The sequence below is a fragment of the Stegostoma tigrinum genome, chromosome 44 (genome assembly GCF_030684315.1).
Source record: "Stegostoma tigrinum isolate sSteTig4 chromosome 44, sSteTig4.hap1, whole genome shotgun sequence".
NCBI lineage: Eukaryota > Metazoa > Chordata > Chondrichthyes > Orectolobiformes > Stegostomatidae > Stegostoma > Stegostoma tigrinum.
The window spans coordinates 13,569,998-13,587,651 of NC_081397.1; the positions used below are offsets into that span (position 1 = coordinate 13,569,998).

General features: G+C 52.5%; 1 protein-coding gene and 1 long non-coding RNA gene across 4 annotated transcripts in view; both read right to left on the reverse strand.

The window, feature by feature from the left end:
- The window catches only part of LOC132207182 (uncharacterized), a 245,502-nt gene that overhangs the window by 188,413 nt on the left and 39,435 nt on the right, over positions 1–17,654 (reverse strand). The gene's annotated exons all lie outside the window — the stretch shown is intronic.
- The window catches only part of LOC132207269 (uncharacterized), a 176,202-nt gene that overhangs the window by 145,804 nt on the left and 12,744 nt on the right, over positions 1–17,654 (reverse strand). Inside the window, exon 4 of one of the 3 annotated variants that reach the window (XR_009443400.1) lies at positions 9,672–9,899. The exons of the other annotated variants lie outside the window; for them this stretch is intronic. This is a non-coding gene — a long non-coding RNA (uncharacterized LOC132207269). Of the gene's footprint in view, positions 1–9,671; positions 9,900–17,654 lie in introns of those variants that run through there. 3 annotated transcript variants of the gene reach the window in all.

Here is a 17,654-nt window from a genome sequence, read left to right on the forward strand (position 1 = left end):
CTCCAGAAGGAGGTGATCGACGGTCTCGTCCCCCACCCACCCCGGCAGCCATCTCGAGGGCAGCATGCGGTGGTGCAGAGATTCTGGGCATGCATAAAGGATCTCACTGGCAGAGCCCCTCTCACTGCCAGCCAAGCAATGTCCTTGCGCTTGTTTGAAAGTTATGGTGATGAGGCATTCTGCCAAACGACTTTGGCAGTCTGCGTGGGGAACCACACGACGGGATCCACCCTCTCCTTTTCCCAACGAGTCTCGAGGATACTACATGCTGACCACTGCCTGACGGCCTTGTGGTCAAAGGTGTTTCCTTTCAAAAATTTCTCCACTAAGGACAGGTGGTACGGAACGGTCCAACGACTCGGAGCGTTCTGCGGCAACAAGGCCAGGCCCATCCTTCGCAACACCAGGGGACAGGTAGAACCTCAGTAAGTAGTGACACTTGGCGTTTGCATACTGAGGATCTACGCACAGCTTGATGCAGCCGCACACAAAGGTAGCCATCAGGGCGAGGGTGGCGCTCGGTACGCCCTTTCCCCCATTTTCCAGGTTTTTGTACATAGTGTCCCTGCGGACCTGGTCCATCCTCGATCCCCAAATGAAGTGGAAGATGGCCTGGGTGACCGCAGCGGCGCAGGTCCAGGGAATAGGCCAGGCCTGCGCCACATACAATGGTCCTGAAAGCCCCTCGCACCTGACAACCAGGTTCTTCCCCGCGATGGAGAAGGGCCGGAGCGTCCACCTGCCCAGCTTCTGCTTCAATTTGGTGATACGCTCCTCCCAAGTCTTAGTGAACGCCCCAGCTCAACCAAACCAAACACCCAGCACCTTCAGGTAGTCTGTCCTGACGGTGAAGGGGATGAAGGAGCGGTCGTCCCAGTTCCCGAGAACATGACCTCGCTCTTACCCCTATTGACTTTGGCACCCGAGGCCAGTTCAAACTGGCCGCAGATGTCCAACAGCCTACCCCACCAACCGATGATCAGTGCAGAAGATGGCGACATCGTCCATGTACAGGGAGGTCTTGACCTGAAGGCCTCCGCTGCCTGGGATAGTCACGCCCTTCAGGCTCACGTCCTTCCTGATGGATGCGGCGAAGGGCTCCACACAGCACACGAACAAGGCAGGAGAGAGCGGGCAGCCCTGCCTGACTCTAGATCTGACGGGAAAACTGTCTGATTCCCACCCATTGATCAAGACTGCGCTAACAATGTTGGTGTAGAGCAGCCGGATCCAATTGCGGATGCCCTCCCCGAACCTCAATTTGGAGAGGATGTCCCTCATGGAAGCATGAGAGACCCTGTCGAAGGCCTTCTCCTGGTCCAGGCTGACAAGGCAGGTGTCCACCCTCCTGTCCTGCACGTAGGCGATCATATCCCTGATCACCGCGAGGCTCTCAGCGATCTTCCTGCCCGGCACAGCACAGGTTTGGTCAGGGTGAATCGTCGACTCCAGGACAGACCTGACCCGGTTGGCTATGACCGTGGCCAGGATTTTGTAGTCCACGTTCAATAATGAAATGGGACGCCAATTCTTAATTTCTTTCCTCTCCCCCTTCCTCTTGTAAATGAGGGTGATGATGCCCTTCCTCATGGACTTGCACATTTCCCCTGCCCGAAGCGCACTATCGTACACCTCCAGCAGGTCCTGGCCGATCAGGTCCCACAGAGCGGAATACAGCACGACCAGTAAGCCGTTGCTCCCAGGAGTCTTATTCCACACCAAGGAATTGAGGACTCTAGTCAGCTCGTCCAGGGATATTGGCCCGTCCAGCCACTCCCTTGTGCTGTTGTCCAAGATCTTCGTGATAGACGACAGGAACAACGCAGCGGCTATGCTGTCCATGGGCTTCGCGTCCTACAGTCTGGCATAGAAGAATCTACTGATCCTTAAAATGTCGGGACGAGATGACGTAACCGAGCCATCATCCTCCTTAAGCCGGCTCAGCACCGAGCTCTCTTTGTGCACCTTCTGAAAGAAGAAATGCGAGCACATCTCGTCCTGCTCCACGGAGCGGACCCTGGACCGGAAGATTATCCTGGAGGCCTCCGCGGCGAACAGCGAGACTTGCTGGCCCCTCACCTCACGGAGGTCCTCCGTGACATCGACCCCCATCGACTTCTGCATCCTTTTCTGGAGCCGCTACAGCTTTCCCTGCCTCTCTCTCGCCTTCCAGACACCCTTGAGGACAAAGAACCTCTTGATGTTCTCCTTCACTGTCTCCCACCAGTCGCCCGGAGACTCAGAGGGGTTTCACGGTTCTCTAACCAGTGTATTCCTCGACGTTCTCTGGGGTCAGAGTTGTGTTGAGCTTCCACGTTCCCTTGCCGGCCTGCTGGTCATCCTGTAAGTGATAGTCGGCCAGCAGGAGGCAGTGGTCAGAAGAACACCGACTCGACACCGGTGGACCTGAGCGAGAACGCCCGTGACACAAACAGGAAGTCTATCCTTGAGCGTATACACCTGGTCGCGGCCAGATGGGTCTATCTCCGCTGCGCTCCGTCTGCAGCGGTGCTGAATATGCCGAGCCGCTTGGCGTCCTTCACCGTGCCCATTGTGAATCTGGATGTGACGTCCAGTTGACTCCCCCCCACACGCTGTGCCCACGCTGGATCTTCCATCTGCATCGATGATGCAGTTGAAGTCTCCGCCTTGGATGACCGGCCTGGACGTAGCCAGCAGGGATGGAAGCCGTTGCAGGACGGCCAACCGCTCACTCCGTACCGCTGGGGCGTACACGTTGATCAGCCTCAGGGGAGCGTTCCTGTCGCTGACATCAACCACACGGAGGTGCCACCCCCACCACCTCCTGAACTTCAGAGATGGTGAAGTTGTGCCCCCGCAGCAGAATAGCCAGGCCCGAGGAGCGACAGTCGTTACCCCCCCGACTAGATTGAAGGCCCACAGGTCCAGGCGTCCGACCATTTCCAGTACCTGCTGAGGTGCAGTATCCCGCACTCCTGCAGAAACAGGAGGTCTGCCTTGACTGTGGTCAGGTAGGCCAACGTGGACACACATCTTGTGGTGGAATTGACGCTGCACACATTAATGCTCGCAACCCATACCCCCATTGTGGGCAGTGACCGCATTACCCTCCCCAAGTCCAAGGTCCAGCAAGCCATCTGTCCCTTCATGCCCATTGCCCGGGCGAACTGCTGGACGCTCTCTAGGCTCAGGAAACCATCTTTGCTGCCTTCTGGGTGGCGTCCCCCTATCGGGGGTACAGAGGCAGGAGAGCCCGGCTCTGGGTCAGGCTGCCGACACGCTGTTTCCTGCTTCCTGCCTGAAGGTTCCGCAGCGGCCTCCAGGGCCCCAACAGAGCGTGGCTATGTGTCGGACGGAGCCTCAGGACACCTCTCGTTACCAGGAATCGGGGTGCTGCTTTCCTTCTCCCTTGATCTTTAGCTTCTGCTTTGGGCAGGCCTCCTCTGAATCCCCCTCGTCAGAAGAGTTCTTATAGTCCGCCTGTAGTTGCCTCTTTCCGCCTGATGTTTGCAGTGCCGGGGCCCTCGCCAACCCTTCCTCCTCACCTGGGTCCACTCCCCTGGGTCACCTGTCACCTCCTCCATTGACTCCGGGTTGTTGCAGGGGAGCCGAGCCTGCAGGGGCGCTTTGCTGGCCTCTGGTCCATCCTGCAGGGCTGGGCCCTCCTGCTCGTTAGGGAGTCCTTGCAGGGCCCTGGTGCCTTCCTCTCCTCCGTGGGGGCTTGCCCCACATTGCCCCTGCCAGAAACCTGGGTGTAGGTGGTCCCCCGCCGCAGGTATGACCTATAGAGGTGGCCCGCTTCCCCACAAAGGTTTCAGCTTTTTTTCTTGTGGGCAATCCTTTGCAAGGTGTCCCTCCTCCCTGCAGTTCCTGCAGATGGTGGCTTTGCAGTCGGCCGCCACGTGACCTGACCTACCACAGGCATGGCAGACTCTGGGTTGCCCTGCGTAGGTCAGGTAGCCCTTGCTCCTGCCGATCGCGAAGATGAACAGTGGGTGTACGATGTTCCCATCCACGCCTGTCCTCAGCATCACCTTGACCTGCCTCTTACTTGCCCAGATCCCAAAGGAGTCCATGATATTGGTGAGGTCCCCTTCCACCTTCACGTACCTTCCAAGGAAGGTCAGGACATCAACTGCTGGCACATGCGGGTTGTACATGTGTACAGTCACCATACGGCTCCTCTGCACCGGCATCACGAACAGCAGGACAGCAGTCAGTACAGAGAGGGGGCCCTCACCTCCATTCTCCTTGAAAACCTGCAGGAAGCACTCGCAAAGCTTGGCACTCCTGAAGGTTACATCGTAAAAACCTCCTCCGGGGAAATCCTGCAGGCAGTAAATGTCCGCAGCAGCGAACCCATAACAGTCCAACAGGACCCTCTTCATGAAGAAGGTGCGGTCCACAGGTGCACCTTCATCCACCTTCTTCACAGAAACACGGATGATGTTCTGGACCCCCTGACCTGGGGCACGAGCACTCGCCGCAGCCATCGTTGCAGGTTGGCTGCTCCCCTGATCCAGCGTTAGGCTGAAGCCAGCATTAAGATCCATCGGTTGCAAGGGCGCACAGCCAATGAGACGTCTTCCTTCCACCTCCAACACAGTCGCGCTCTCCTCCTCTCGGTCCACAAAAGAGTGGGTCTTTATTTTGCCCCGGATGTAAGCTGGTTCACTGAGCGGGAAGGTTCGTTCCCAGATGTTTTGTCACCATTCTAGGTAACATCACCAGGGAGCCTCCGGTGAAGCACTGGTGTTATTTCCCGCTTTCTATTTATCTGTTTACGTTTAGGCTGCGTTTGTTTGGATTGAGTTGCATTGGTTTGGAGCCTATCTCCCATCCCCTGAGAAAAAGAACAGGATATGACATCACCAATGCAGGAGATGACATCAGCAACCCAAGGAAACCCAAACAGATAAATAGAAAGCGGGACATCACACCAGCGCTTCACCGGAGGCTCACTGATGATGTTACCTAGAATGGTGACAAAACATCTGGGAATGAACCTTCCCGCTCAGTGAACCAGCTTACATCCGGGGCAAAATAAAGACCCACTCTTTTGTGGACCGAGAAGAGGAGAGCGCGACTGTGTTGGAGGTGGAAGGAAGACGTCTCGTTGGCTGTGCACCCTTGCAACCGGTGGATCTTAATGCTGGCTTCAGCCTAACGCTGGTTCAGGGGAGCAGCCAACCTGCAACGATGGCTGTGGCGAGTGCTTGTGCCCCAGGTCAGGGGGTCCGGAACACCATCCGTGTTTCTATGAAGAAGGTGGATGAAGGTGCACCTGTGGACCGCACCTTCTTCATGAAGATGGTCCTGTTGGACTGTTGTGGGATGCTGCTGCGGACATTTACTGCCTGCAGGGTTTCGCCGGAGGAGGTTTTTACGATGTAACCTTCAGGAGTGCCAAGCTTTGCGAGCGCTTCCTGCAGGTTTTCAAGGAGAATGGAGGTGAGGGCCCCCTCTCTGTACTGACTGCTGTCCCGCTGTTCGTGATGCCGGCGCAGAGGAGCCGTATGGTGACTGTACACATGTACAACCCGCATGTGCCAGCAGTTGATGTCCTGACCTTCCTTGGAAAGTACGTGAAGGTGGAAGGGGACCTCACCAACATCATGGACTCCTTTGGGATCTGGACCAGGAAGAGGCAGGTCAAGGTGACGCTGAGGACAGGTGTGTGGACGGGAACATCGTACACCCACCGTCCAGCTTCGCGATCGGCGGGAGCAAGGGCTACCTGACCTACGCAGGGCAACCTAAAGTCTGCCATGCCTGTGGTAGGTCAGGTCACGTGGCTGCCGACTGCAAGTCCACCATCTGCAGGAACTGCAGGGAGGAGGGACACCTTACAAAGGATTGCCCACAAGAAAAAAGCTGCAACCTTTGTGGGGAAGCGGGCCAGCACTATAGGGCATGCCTGCGGCGGGGTCCACCTACGCCCAGGTCGCCGGCAGGGGCATTGCAGGGCAAGCCCCCCACTCCCCACCCCCCCGGAGGAGAGGAAGGCACCAGGGCCCTGCAAGGCCCCCCCCCCCCCCCACCCCCCTCCAAATGTGCAGGAGGGCCAGGCCGTGCAGGAGGGCCCAGCCCCGCAGGACGGACCCGAGGCCAGCAAAGCGCCCCTGTAGACACCGCCCCACCCCCACCCCGGCCCCGACAACCCGGAGTCGATGGAGGAGGCGTCAGGTGACCCAGGGATGGGCGACGGTCTGGAAAGCAAGGAGGAGGGCGCGCCTGCAGGCCCAGTCACCGCAACCATCAGGCGGGAAGAGACAGCTGCAGGGGGGCTATAAGAGCTCCTCTGACGAGGGGGATTCGGAGGCGGCCCGCCCAAAGCAGAAGCTATAGATCTCAAGGGAGAAGGAAAGCAGCACCCCGCTTCCAGGTGATGGGAGGCGTCCTGAGGCTCTCTCCGACACCCAGCCACGTGCCGCTGGCGCCCTGGAGGGCCCCCTGGAATTTTCAGGTGGGAAGAAGGAAACAGCATGTCCCCAGCCTGACCCAGAGCCAGACTCTCCTGCCTCCCAACCCCCGCCGGGTGGATGCCACCCAGAAGACAGCACACACGGATTCCTGAGCCTGGAGAGCGTCCAGCAGTTATCCCGGGCAATGGGCATGAAGGGACAGATGGATGGGCTGGACCTTGAACTTGGGGAGGGTACTGTGGTCACTGCCCACAATGGGGGTATGAGTTGCGAGCATTAATGTGCGCAGCGTCAAGTCCACCGCAAGATGTGTGTCCATGTTGGCCAACCTGACCACCGTCAAGGCGGACCTCCTGTTTCTACAGGACTGTGGGACACTGCACCTCAGCAGGCACGGGGAAATGGTCCAGCGCCTGGACCTGTGGGCCTTCGATCTGGTCGGGTGGTAACGACTGTCGCTCCTCGGGCCTGGCTATTCTGCTGCGGGGGCGCAACTTCGCCATCTCTCAAGTTCAGGAGGTGATGGGGGGTCGCCACCTCGTGGTTGATGTCACCGACAGGAACGCTCTCCGGAGGCTGATCAATGTGTATGCCCCAGCGGTACGGAGTGAGCGGTTGGCCGTCCTGCAGCGGCTTCCACCCCTGCTGGCTACGTCCAGGCCGGTCATCCTTGGCGGAGACTTCAACTGCATCATTGATGCAGATGGAAGATCCGGCGTGGGGACAGCGGGTGGGGGGAGTCAACTGGTCGTCATGTCCAGATTCCTGATGGGCACGATGAATGACGCCAATCTGCTCGACGTCTTCTGCACCCCTGCCGACGGAGCCCAGCGGAGATGCACCTGGTCACGGCCAGACGGGTCTATCCGCTCAAGGATAGGCTTCCTGTTTGTGTCACGGGCGTTCTCGCTCAGCTCCACCGGCGTCGAGCCGGTGTTCTTCTCTGACCACTGCCTCCTGCTGGCAGACTGTCACTTACAGGATGACCAGCAGGCCGGCAAGGGAACGTGGAAGCTCAACACGACTCTGTTGACCCCAGAGAATGTCAAGGAGCTTAAGAGGGAGTACGCCAGTTGGAGAACCGTGAAACCCCTCTTTGAGACTCCGGGCAACTGGTGGGAGACAGTGAAGGAGAACATCAAGAGGTTCTTTGTCCTCAAGGGTGTTCGGAAGGCGAGAGAGAGGCGGGGAAAGCTGTCGCTACTCCAGAAAAGGGTGCAGAACTTGCTCCTTCTGCAGTCGATGGCAGTCGAAGTCACGGAGGACCTCCGAGGTGAGGGGCCAGCAAGTCTCGCTCTTCGCCGCGGAGGCCTCCAGGATAATCTTCCGGTCCAGGGTCTGCTCCGTGCAGCAGGACGAGACGTGCTCGCATTTCTTCTTTCAGAAGGTGCACCAGGAAAGCTCTGTGCTCAGCCGGCTGAAGGAGGATGATGGCTCGGTGACGTCGTTCTCGGCCCGACATTTTGAGGATCAGCAGATCCTTCTATGCCGGACTGCACGACGTGAAGCCGACAGACAGCACGGCCTCCAAGTCGTTCCTGTGATCTATCACAGAGGCCTTAGACAACGGCACGACGGAGTGGCTGGACCAGCCGATATCCCTGGATGAGCTGACTAGAGTCCTCAATTCCTTGTTGTGGAATAAGACTCCTGGGAGCAACGGCTTACCGATCGAGCTGTATTCCGCTCTGTGGGACCTGGTCGGCCAGGACCTGCTGGAGGTGTACGATAGTGCGCTTCGGGCAGGGGAAATGTGCCAGTCCATGATGAAGGGCATCATCACCCTCATTTACAAGAGGAAGGGGGAGAGGGAAGAAATTAAGAATTGGCGTGCCATTTCATTATTGAACGTGGACTACAAAATCCTGGCCAAGGTCATAGCCAACCGGGTTAGGTCTGTCCTGGAGTCGGCGATTCACCCTGACCAAACCTGTGCTGTGCCGGGCAGGAAGATCGCTGAAAGCGTCGCGCTGATCAGGGATATGATCGCCTACGTGCAGGACAGGAGGGTGGACACCTGCCTTGTCAGCCTGGACCAGGAGAAGGCCTTCGACAGGGTCTCTCATGCTTACATGAGGGACATGCTCTCCAAATTGAGGTTCGGGGAGGGCATCCGCAATTGGATCCGGCTGCTCTACACCAACATCTTTAGCCTAGTCTTGATCAATGGGTGGGAATCAGACGGTTTTCCCGTCAGATCTGGAGTCAGGCAGGGCTGCCCGCTCTCTCCTGCCTTTTTCGTGCGCAGTATTGGGCCCTTGGCCACATCAGGGAGGACATGAGCCTGAAGGGCGTGACTATCCCAGGCAGCGGAGGCCTTCAGGTCAAAACCTCCCTGTACATGGACAATGTCGCCGTCTTCTGCACCGATCTTCGGTCGGTGAGTACGCTGTTGGACATCTGCGGCCAGTTTGAACTGGCCTCGGGTGCCAAAGTCAATAGGGGTAAGAGCGTGGCCATGTTCTTCCGGAACTGGGACAACCGCTCCTTCGTCCCCTTCACCGTCAGGACAGACTACTTGAAGGTGCTGGGTGTTTGGTTCGGTGGAGGTGAGGTGTGCACTAAGACTTGGGAGGAGCATATCACCAAACTGAAGCAGAAGCTGGACAGGTGGACGCTCCGGTCCCCCTCCATCACGGGTAAGAACCTGTTTGTCAGGTGTGAGGGGCTTTCGGTACTGTTCTATGTGGCGCAGGCCTGGCCTATTCTCTGGACCTGCGCCGCTGCAGTCACCCGGGCCGTCTTCCACTTCATTTGGGGGTCAAGGCTGGATGGACCAGGTCCGCAGGGACACCATGTACAAAGACCTGGAAAACAGGGGAAAGGGTGTACCGAACGCCACCCTTGCCCTGATGGCTACCTTTGTGTGTGGCTGCATCAAGCTGTGCGTAGATCCTCAGTACGCAAACACCAAGTGTCACTGCATACCAAGGTTCTACCTGTCCCCTGTGTTGCGATGGATGGGCCTGGCTTCGTTGCCGCAGAACGCTCTGCGTAGTTGGACCGTCCCGTACCACCTGTCCTTCGTGGAGAAATTTTTGAAACACCTTTGACCACAAGGCCGCCAGGCAGTGGTCAGCACGTAATATCCTCGAGACCCTTCGGGAAAAGGAGAATGTGGATCCCGTCGTGTCGTTGCCCACGCAGACTGCCAAAGTCGTTCAGCAGAATGCGTCATCACCAGAATTTTCAAACAAGCACAAGGACATTGCTTGGCTGGCGGTGAGAGGGGCTCTGCCGTGCAGGACCTTGTCAAAGGCCTTACTAAAGTCCATACTGAGTACATCCACTGCCCTCCACTTGGTTCCCTCTTTGAAATGCTCAAAAATTTGTCAGATGTGCCTTCCCGCACACAAATCCGTGATGACTATCCATAATCATACCTTGACTGTGTTCATTGATCCTGTCAATCGGTATCCTCTCCAATAACTTGCTTACTGATGATGTTAGGCTCACTGGCTGGAAGTTCCCTGGCTTGTCTTAGCTCCATCTCTTAAACAATGGAAAACATTAGCCACCCTCCAGTATCCAGAACTTCACCAGTGGCTAAAAATGAGGCTAAAATCTCAGCAAGGGAAGGGCCTCTGCAATTTCTTTCTGAGCTTCCCACAAAATCTGAGGATGGACTTTATCAGGCCTTGGGAATTCATCCATCTTAAATATGATCTAAGGCTGCAAACACTCACTCTCTGGTCATATATGTGCGGTACAAAATATCTCCACTTCCTTCCCTTATTTCCTCAGTATCCATGATTCTCTCCTCAGCAAACACTGAGGAGAAATATTCGTTAAAAATCCTCCCCTTCTGCTGTGGCTTCACACATGGACTACCAACCTGATCTTTAAGGGGACCTCCTTTCCCCAGCCAAGCTTTTAGTCTTAATATAGCCATGGAGCCTCTATAACCTTTTCTGCCAGATCCATTTCATGCCATCTTTTGCTCTTCTGATTTCCCTCTGATGTGTGCTTCTCCACTCTTTATAGTTATCTACAGATTCACTTGAGCCTGATAGTTTAAACCCAATGTATGCCTTCTTCCCTTTCCTGACCAGATCCTCAATGTCCCTTGATATTTCAGCTCATCTGCCTCTATCATTTCTGTTGTCTGAAAGTGTGACATTATTAGTCTGTTCCTTTCAATCTGTGCTCTGTGAAAGTGTGGGTGTAGTTCTCAATCCATGCCTGACAGTTTCTCCAAGAAAATGCATGAGTGTTGTTACTCGTACCTAAATGTCCATTCGGTGGTATCAATGTAAGAGTGCAGGCAGTACTCTGGACCTGCCAATTTCTGCTCTGTCAATACGTGAGTTTAGTTTCCATTCGGCAGATGTGAGAATGTAGTTATCACACTGTACCTGGGAGACTTTGTTCTGTGACTATTTGAGTTCAGGTGTCACGCAGTACCTGCCAGTTTTTCTAGTTTGTGAAAACGAGAGTGTGGTTTTAAATCTGTGACTGTCAGTTTCTCCTAAGTCAGTTTGTTTGTACAATTATCAGCACATTCCTGAAAGATTATGCTGCATGAATGTGTAATTGTAGTTATCATTCTGTCCATATCTGTCTTTGCCTCGTGAATGTGTGAGTGTATGTGCTATTTTTTCCCCATCAGTCTCCTGTCACGTGAAAATGGGTGTTTTGTTATCAATTTGTTTATTTTCATATGTGCTCTGCGAATGTTTGGCAGCAGTCATCACTCTGTATCTGTCAGGTTCTGCTTGATGAATAAATTTTAAGTCTATCCATGAGTTTCTGTTATAAGAATGTGAGAGTTTAGTTGTCACTCTATTTCTGCCAGGGTCTGCGATGTGAATGTCTGAATGCTTTTATCAGTTCTTTCCCTGTCAGTTTCTGTGACTGTGGATGCGAGAGTGTGGTTGTCAATTTGTACCTGCCATTTTCTGGTATGTGATTATGAGAGTTTGGATATTAAACAGTGCTGGTCAGCTTCTGATGTGTCAACATCTGAGTGCAGTTATCAATCTGTTCCTGACAGTTTCTGCTATGCAATAGGTGGGATTGAAGCGATCTGTTTGTCATTGTCAGTATTTACAGTGTGAATGTATGAGTGTAGTTATCTATCTGTACATGTTAGATGCAGCTGACAAGATAATGTGAATGCAGTTTCCAATCTATGCCAGTCAGTTTCTGCTATGTTAAAATATGAGTTTAGTTATCAATCTGTGCCTGTGAGTTCCTGTTCTGTGAATGTATGACTGTAATTATCAGTCTCTTGCTCAAAGATTCCTCAATGTGAAGATGTGAGTTTAGTTATCGATCTGTACACTGGACCTGAAATGTTAACTCTATTTTCTCCCTCACAGATGCTGCCAGACCTGCTGAGCTTTTCCAGCAGCTTGGTTTTTGTTCCCGATTTACAGCATCCGCAAATAACAAGGTGTGGGGCTGGATGAACACAGCAGGCCAAGCAGCATCTTAGGAGCATGAAAGCTGACATCTCGGGCCTAGACCCTTCATCAGAAAAAGGGGGAGAGGGAGAAGGATTCTGAAAGAGATAGGGAGACAGAGGGGGAGGTGGACTGAAGATGGACAGAGGAGAAGATAGGTGGAGAGGAGAGTATGGGTGGGGAGGTAGGGAGGGGATAGGTCAGTCTGAGGAGGACGGACATGTCAAGGGGGCGGGATGAGGTTAGGAGGTAGGAAATGGAGGTTCGGCATGAGGTAGGAGGAGGGAATAGGTGAGAGGAAGAACAGGTTCGGCAGGCGGGGATGAGCTGGGCTGGTTTGGGATATAGTGGGGGGGAGGGGAGATTTTGCAGCTGGTGAAATCCACATTGATACCATTAGGCTGCAGGGTTCCCAAGCGGAGTATGAGTTGCTGTTCCTGCAACCTACGCATCGTTATGGCACTGCAGGATGCCCAGGATGGACGTGTTGTCTAAGGATTGGGATGGGGAGTTGAAATGGTTTGCGACTGGGAGGTCCAGTTGTTATTGGCAAACCGAGTGTAGGTGTTCTGCAAAGCGGCCCCCAAGCCTCCGCTTGGTTTCCCCAATGTGGAGGTAGCCACAACGGGTACAGCGGATGCAGTATACCACATTGACGGATGGGCAGGTGAACATCTGCTTGATGCGGAAGGTCATCTTGGGGCCTGTGATGCGGGTGAGGGAGGATGTGTGGGGGCAAGTGCAGCACTTCCTGCGGTTGCAGGGGAAAGCGCCAGGTCTGGTGGGGTTGGAGGAGAGTGTGGAGCAGACAAGGGAGTCGCGGAGAGTGGTCTCTCCGGATGGCAGACAAGGGTGGGGAAGGAAAAATGTCTTTGGTGGTGGGGTCGAATCGTAGATGGTGCAAGTGTCAGTGGATGATGTATTGTATCCAGACGTTGGTGGGGTGGTAAGTGAGGACGAAGGGGGATTCTCTTTTGGCAGTTATTGCGAGGGCAGGGTGAGGGTATGAGGTCATTCTCGACCACTGCGGGGGGAGCATCCGTAGTTCTTTCCATTTTTATTTTGTCCATTTAAGCTGTGTGAAACGGAGAGTGAGGGTATCTAAATGGGCCTTTCAGTTTCTGCTTTGTGAATGTCTGAGAGCAGATTTACTTTGCAGCTGTCAGTTTCTGCTCTGTGAATGTGAGAGTGTATGTTGTCAACCTCGTCCTCACAATTTGTGCTGCGTGAATGAATGCAGTTATCTGTCTGTCTCTGCCACTTTCTGTTGTGTCAATGTGAGAGTGCAGGAATCAATCTGTACCACTCAGTTAATGCAATTGGAATGAGAGAGTGTAGGGATCACCCTATACATGTCAGTGTTATCATCAACCTGTTCCTGTCAGTTTCTGCTCTCTGGGTACCTGAGTATAGATGTCATTCTCTTTCAGTCAGTTTCTATTCAGTGAATATGTGTCTGAAATTATCAGTCTATCCACGACACTGTTTTGCTGTGTGAATGTTTAGACAATAGACGAGAGGTGCAGGAGTAGGCCATTCGGCCCTTGAAGCTAATACCACCATTCATTATGATCATGGCTGATCATCCACAATCAGTATGCTGTTCCTGCCTTATCCCCATAATCCTTAATTCCACTATCTTTTAGAGCTCTATCTGTCCCTTTCATGAAACTATCCAGAGACTTGGCCTCCACTGCCTTCTGGGGCAGAGCATTCCATACATCCACCACTTTCTGGGTGAAGACATTTCTCCTCAACTCTGTTCTAAATGGCCTACCTCTTATTTTTAAACTGTGTCCTCTGGTTCTGGACTCCCCCATCAACGGAAACATGTTTCCTGCCTCCAGAGTGTCCAAACCCTTAATAATTTTTTACATCTCACTCAGATTCCCTCTCATCCTCCTAAACTCAAGTGTACACAAGCCCAGTCACTCCAATCTTTCAACATATGATAGTCCTGCCATTCTGGGAATTAACCTTGTGAACCTATGCTGCACTCCCTCAATAGCCAGAATGTCTTTCCTCAAATTTGGAGACCAAAACTGCACACAATACTCCAGGTGCAGTCTCACCAGGGCCCTGTACAGCTGTAGAAGGACCTCTTTGCTTCTATACTCAATTCCCCTTGTTATGAATGCCAGCATGCTATTAGTTTTCTTCACTGCCTGCTGCACCTGCATGCTTGCTTTCATTGACTGATGTACAAGAACACCCAGATCTCGTTGAACTTCCCCTTTACCGAACTTGACTCCATTTGGATCGTAATCTGCCTTTCTGTTCTTGCCACCAAAGTGGATAACCACACATTTATCCACATAAAACTGCATTTGCCATGCATCCGTCCACTCACCTAGCCTGTCCAAGTCACCTGTATTCTCATAACATCTTCCTCACATTTCATCCTGCCACCCAGCTTTGTGTCATCAGCAAATTTGCTAATATTACTTTTAATGCCTTCATCTGTATCATTAATGTATATTGTAAAAAGCTGCGGTCCCAGCACCGAACCTTGTGGAACGCCGCTGGTCACTGCCTGTCATTCCGAAAGGGACACGTTTATCACTACTCTTTGCTTCCTGTCAGCCAGCCAATTTTCAATCCAAGCCAGTATTTTGCCCCCAATACCATGTGCCCTAATTCTGCTCACTAATCTCCTGTGTGGGACTTTATCAAAGGCCTTCTGAAAGAGCAGGTACACTACATCCACTGGCTCTCCCTTGTCCATCTTCATAGTTATATCCTCAAAAAAGTCCAGAAGATTAGTCAAGCATGATTTCCCCCTTTGTAAATCCATGCTGACTCTGCCCTGTCCTGTTACTGCTATCCAAATAATTCGTAATTTCTTCCTTAATAATTGACGTCAGCATCTTTCCCACCACTGACTTCAGGCTAACGGTCTATAATTCCCTATTTTCTCTTTCCCTCCTTTCTTGAAAAGTGGGACAACATTAGCCACCCTCCAATCCGCAGGAACTGATCCTGAATCTATAGAATATTAGAAAATAATTACCAATGCGTCCACGATTTGTGGAGCCACCACCTTAAGTACCCTGGGACGCAGACCATCAGGTCCCGGGGACTTATCAGCCTTCAGACCTAACAATATATCCAACACCATTTCCTGCCTAATATAAATTCCCTTCAGTTCATCCATTACCTTAGGTCCTTCAGCCACTATTAACATCTGGGAGATTCGATCTGTCTTCGCTAGGAAAGACACAAGGAAAGTACCTACACAACTTCTGCCATTTCCTTGTTCCCCATAATAAATACACCCGTTTCTGACTTCAAGGGCCCAATTTAAGTCTGAACCATTTTTTTTTTCTTTTCACATTCCTAAAAAAACATTTACTATCCTCTGTAATAAGATAATAAAATGTGAGGCTGGATAAACACAGCAGGCCAAGCAGCATCTCAGGAGCACAAAAGCTGACGTTTCGGGCCTAGACCCTTCATCAGAGAGGGGGATGGGGTGAGGGTTCTGGAATAAATAGGGAGAGAGGGGGAGGCGGACCGAAGATGGAGAGAAAAGAAGATAGGTGGAGAGAGTATAGGTGGGGAGGTAGGGAGGGGATAGGTCAGTCCAGGGAAGATGGACAAGTCAAGGAGGTGGGATGAGGTTAGTAGGTAGACGGGGGTGCAGCTTGGGGTGGGAGGAAGGGATGGGTGAGAGGAAGAACAGGTTAGGGAGGCGGAGACTGGTTGGACTGGTTTTGGGATGCAGTGGGGGGAGGGGACGAACTGGGCTGGTTTGGGGATGCAGTGGGGGAAGGGAAGATTTTGAAACTAGTGAAGTCCACAATGATACCATCAGGCTGCAGGGTTCCCAGGCGGAATATGAGTTGCTGTTCCTGCAACCTTCGGGTGGCATCATTGTGGCACTGCAGGAGGCCCATGATGGACATGTCATCTAAAGAATGGGAGGGGGAGTGGAAATGGTTTGCGACTGGGAGGTGCAGTTGTTTGTTGTGACCTGAGCGGAGGTGTTCTGCAAAGCGGTCCCCAAGCCTCCGCTTGGTTTCCCCAATGTAGAGGAAGCCACACCGGGTACAGTGGATGCAGTATACCACATTGGCAGATGTCCTTTACTATCCTCTTATATTTTTGGCCAGTGTGCCTTCGTACCTCATTTTTTTCTCCATGTATTGCCTTTTTAGTTACCCTCTGTTGGTGTTTAAAACTGTCCCAGTCCTTCGGCTTCCCGCTCATCTTTGCTATGTTATACTACTTCTTTTTTTATCTTTATACAGTCTTTAGCTTCCCTTGTCAGCCACGGCCGGCCCTGCCTCCCCATAGGATCTTTCTTCCTCTTTGGAATGAACGGATCCTGCACCTTCTGCATTATATCCAGAAATACCTGCCATTGTTGTTCCACTGCCATCCCTCCGAGGGTATTGAACCATTGAACTTTGGCCAGCTCCTCCCTCATAGCTCCATAGTTCCCTTTGTTCAATGCCAATACTGACACTTCCGATTCTCCCTTCTCCCTCTCAAATTGCAGATTAAAACTTATCATATTATGGTCACTACTTCCTCATGGCTCCTCTACTTTGAAGTCCCTCATCAAATCTGGTTCATTGCACAACACCAGACCCAGAATTGCCTTCTCCCTGGTAGGTTCCAGTACCAGCTGTTCCAAGAATCCATCTCGGAGGCACTCCACATCAATCTGTATCTGTCAGTTTCAGTTACAAGAGTCTTGACAGTGCAGTTATTACAGTTTTTAAAACATACTGATCAGGTACTCAACTACAACAGCAATCACGCCAATCCCCACTAATGGAGCTGCATCAAAACACTGTTCAAGTGAGCCATAACACACTGCAGCATCCAGAGCTGCGTAAAGCCGAGGAAGCACATTGGCACCAACGACATAGGTAGGAAGAGAGATGGGGATTTAAGGCAGAAATTCAGGGAGCTAGGATGGAAGCTGAGAGCTAGGACGAACAGAGTTGTTGTGTCTGGTTTGCTGCCCGTGCCACGTGCTAGTGAGGCGAGGAATAGGGAGAGAGAGGAGTTGAACACGTGGCTACAGGGATGGTGCAGGAGGGTGGGTTTTGGATTCTTGGATAATTGGGGCTCTTTCTGGGGTAGGTGGGACCTCTACAAGGAAGATGGTCTTCACCTGAACCAGAGGGGTACCAATCTCCTGGGGGCAAAATTTGCTCAGCCTATTCGGGTGGGTTTAAACTAATTCAGCAGGGGGATGGGAACCAAAATTGTAGGTTGAGGACAGAAAAGGTTGAGAGTAGGGAGGTCAGAAATAAAGTTTTAGGGATGCAAGATGACGCCGGCAAGCAAGAAGTTGCATTGAAGTGTGTCTACTTCAACGCCAGGAGCGTCCGGAATAAGGTGGGTGAACTTGCAGCATAGGTTAGTACCTGGGACTTCAATGTTGTGGCCATTTCAGAGACATGGATAGAGCAGGGACAGGAATGGCTGTTGCAGGTTCCGGGATTTAGATGTTTCAGTAAGAACAGAGAAGATGGTAAAATGAGGGAGGTGTGGCATTGTTGGTCAAGGGCAGTATTACAGTTGCAGAAAGCATGTTTGGGGACTGAGGTACTATGGGCTGAGGTTAGAAACAGGAAAGGAGAGGTCACTCTGTTGGGAGTTTCCTATAGGCCTCCGAATAGTTCCAGAGATGTAGAGGAAAGGATAGCAAAGATGATTCTCGATAGGAGTGAGAGAGACTGGGTCGTTGTCATGGGGGACTTCAACTTTCCAAATATTGACTGGGAACACTATAGTTCAAGTACTATAGATGGGTCAGTTTTTGTCCAGTTTGTGCAGGAGGGCTTCCTGACACAGTATGTAGATAGGCCAACAAGGGGCGAAGCCA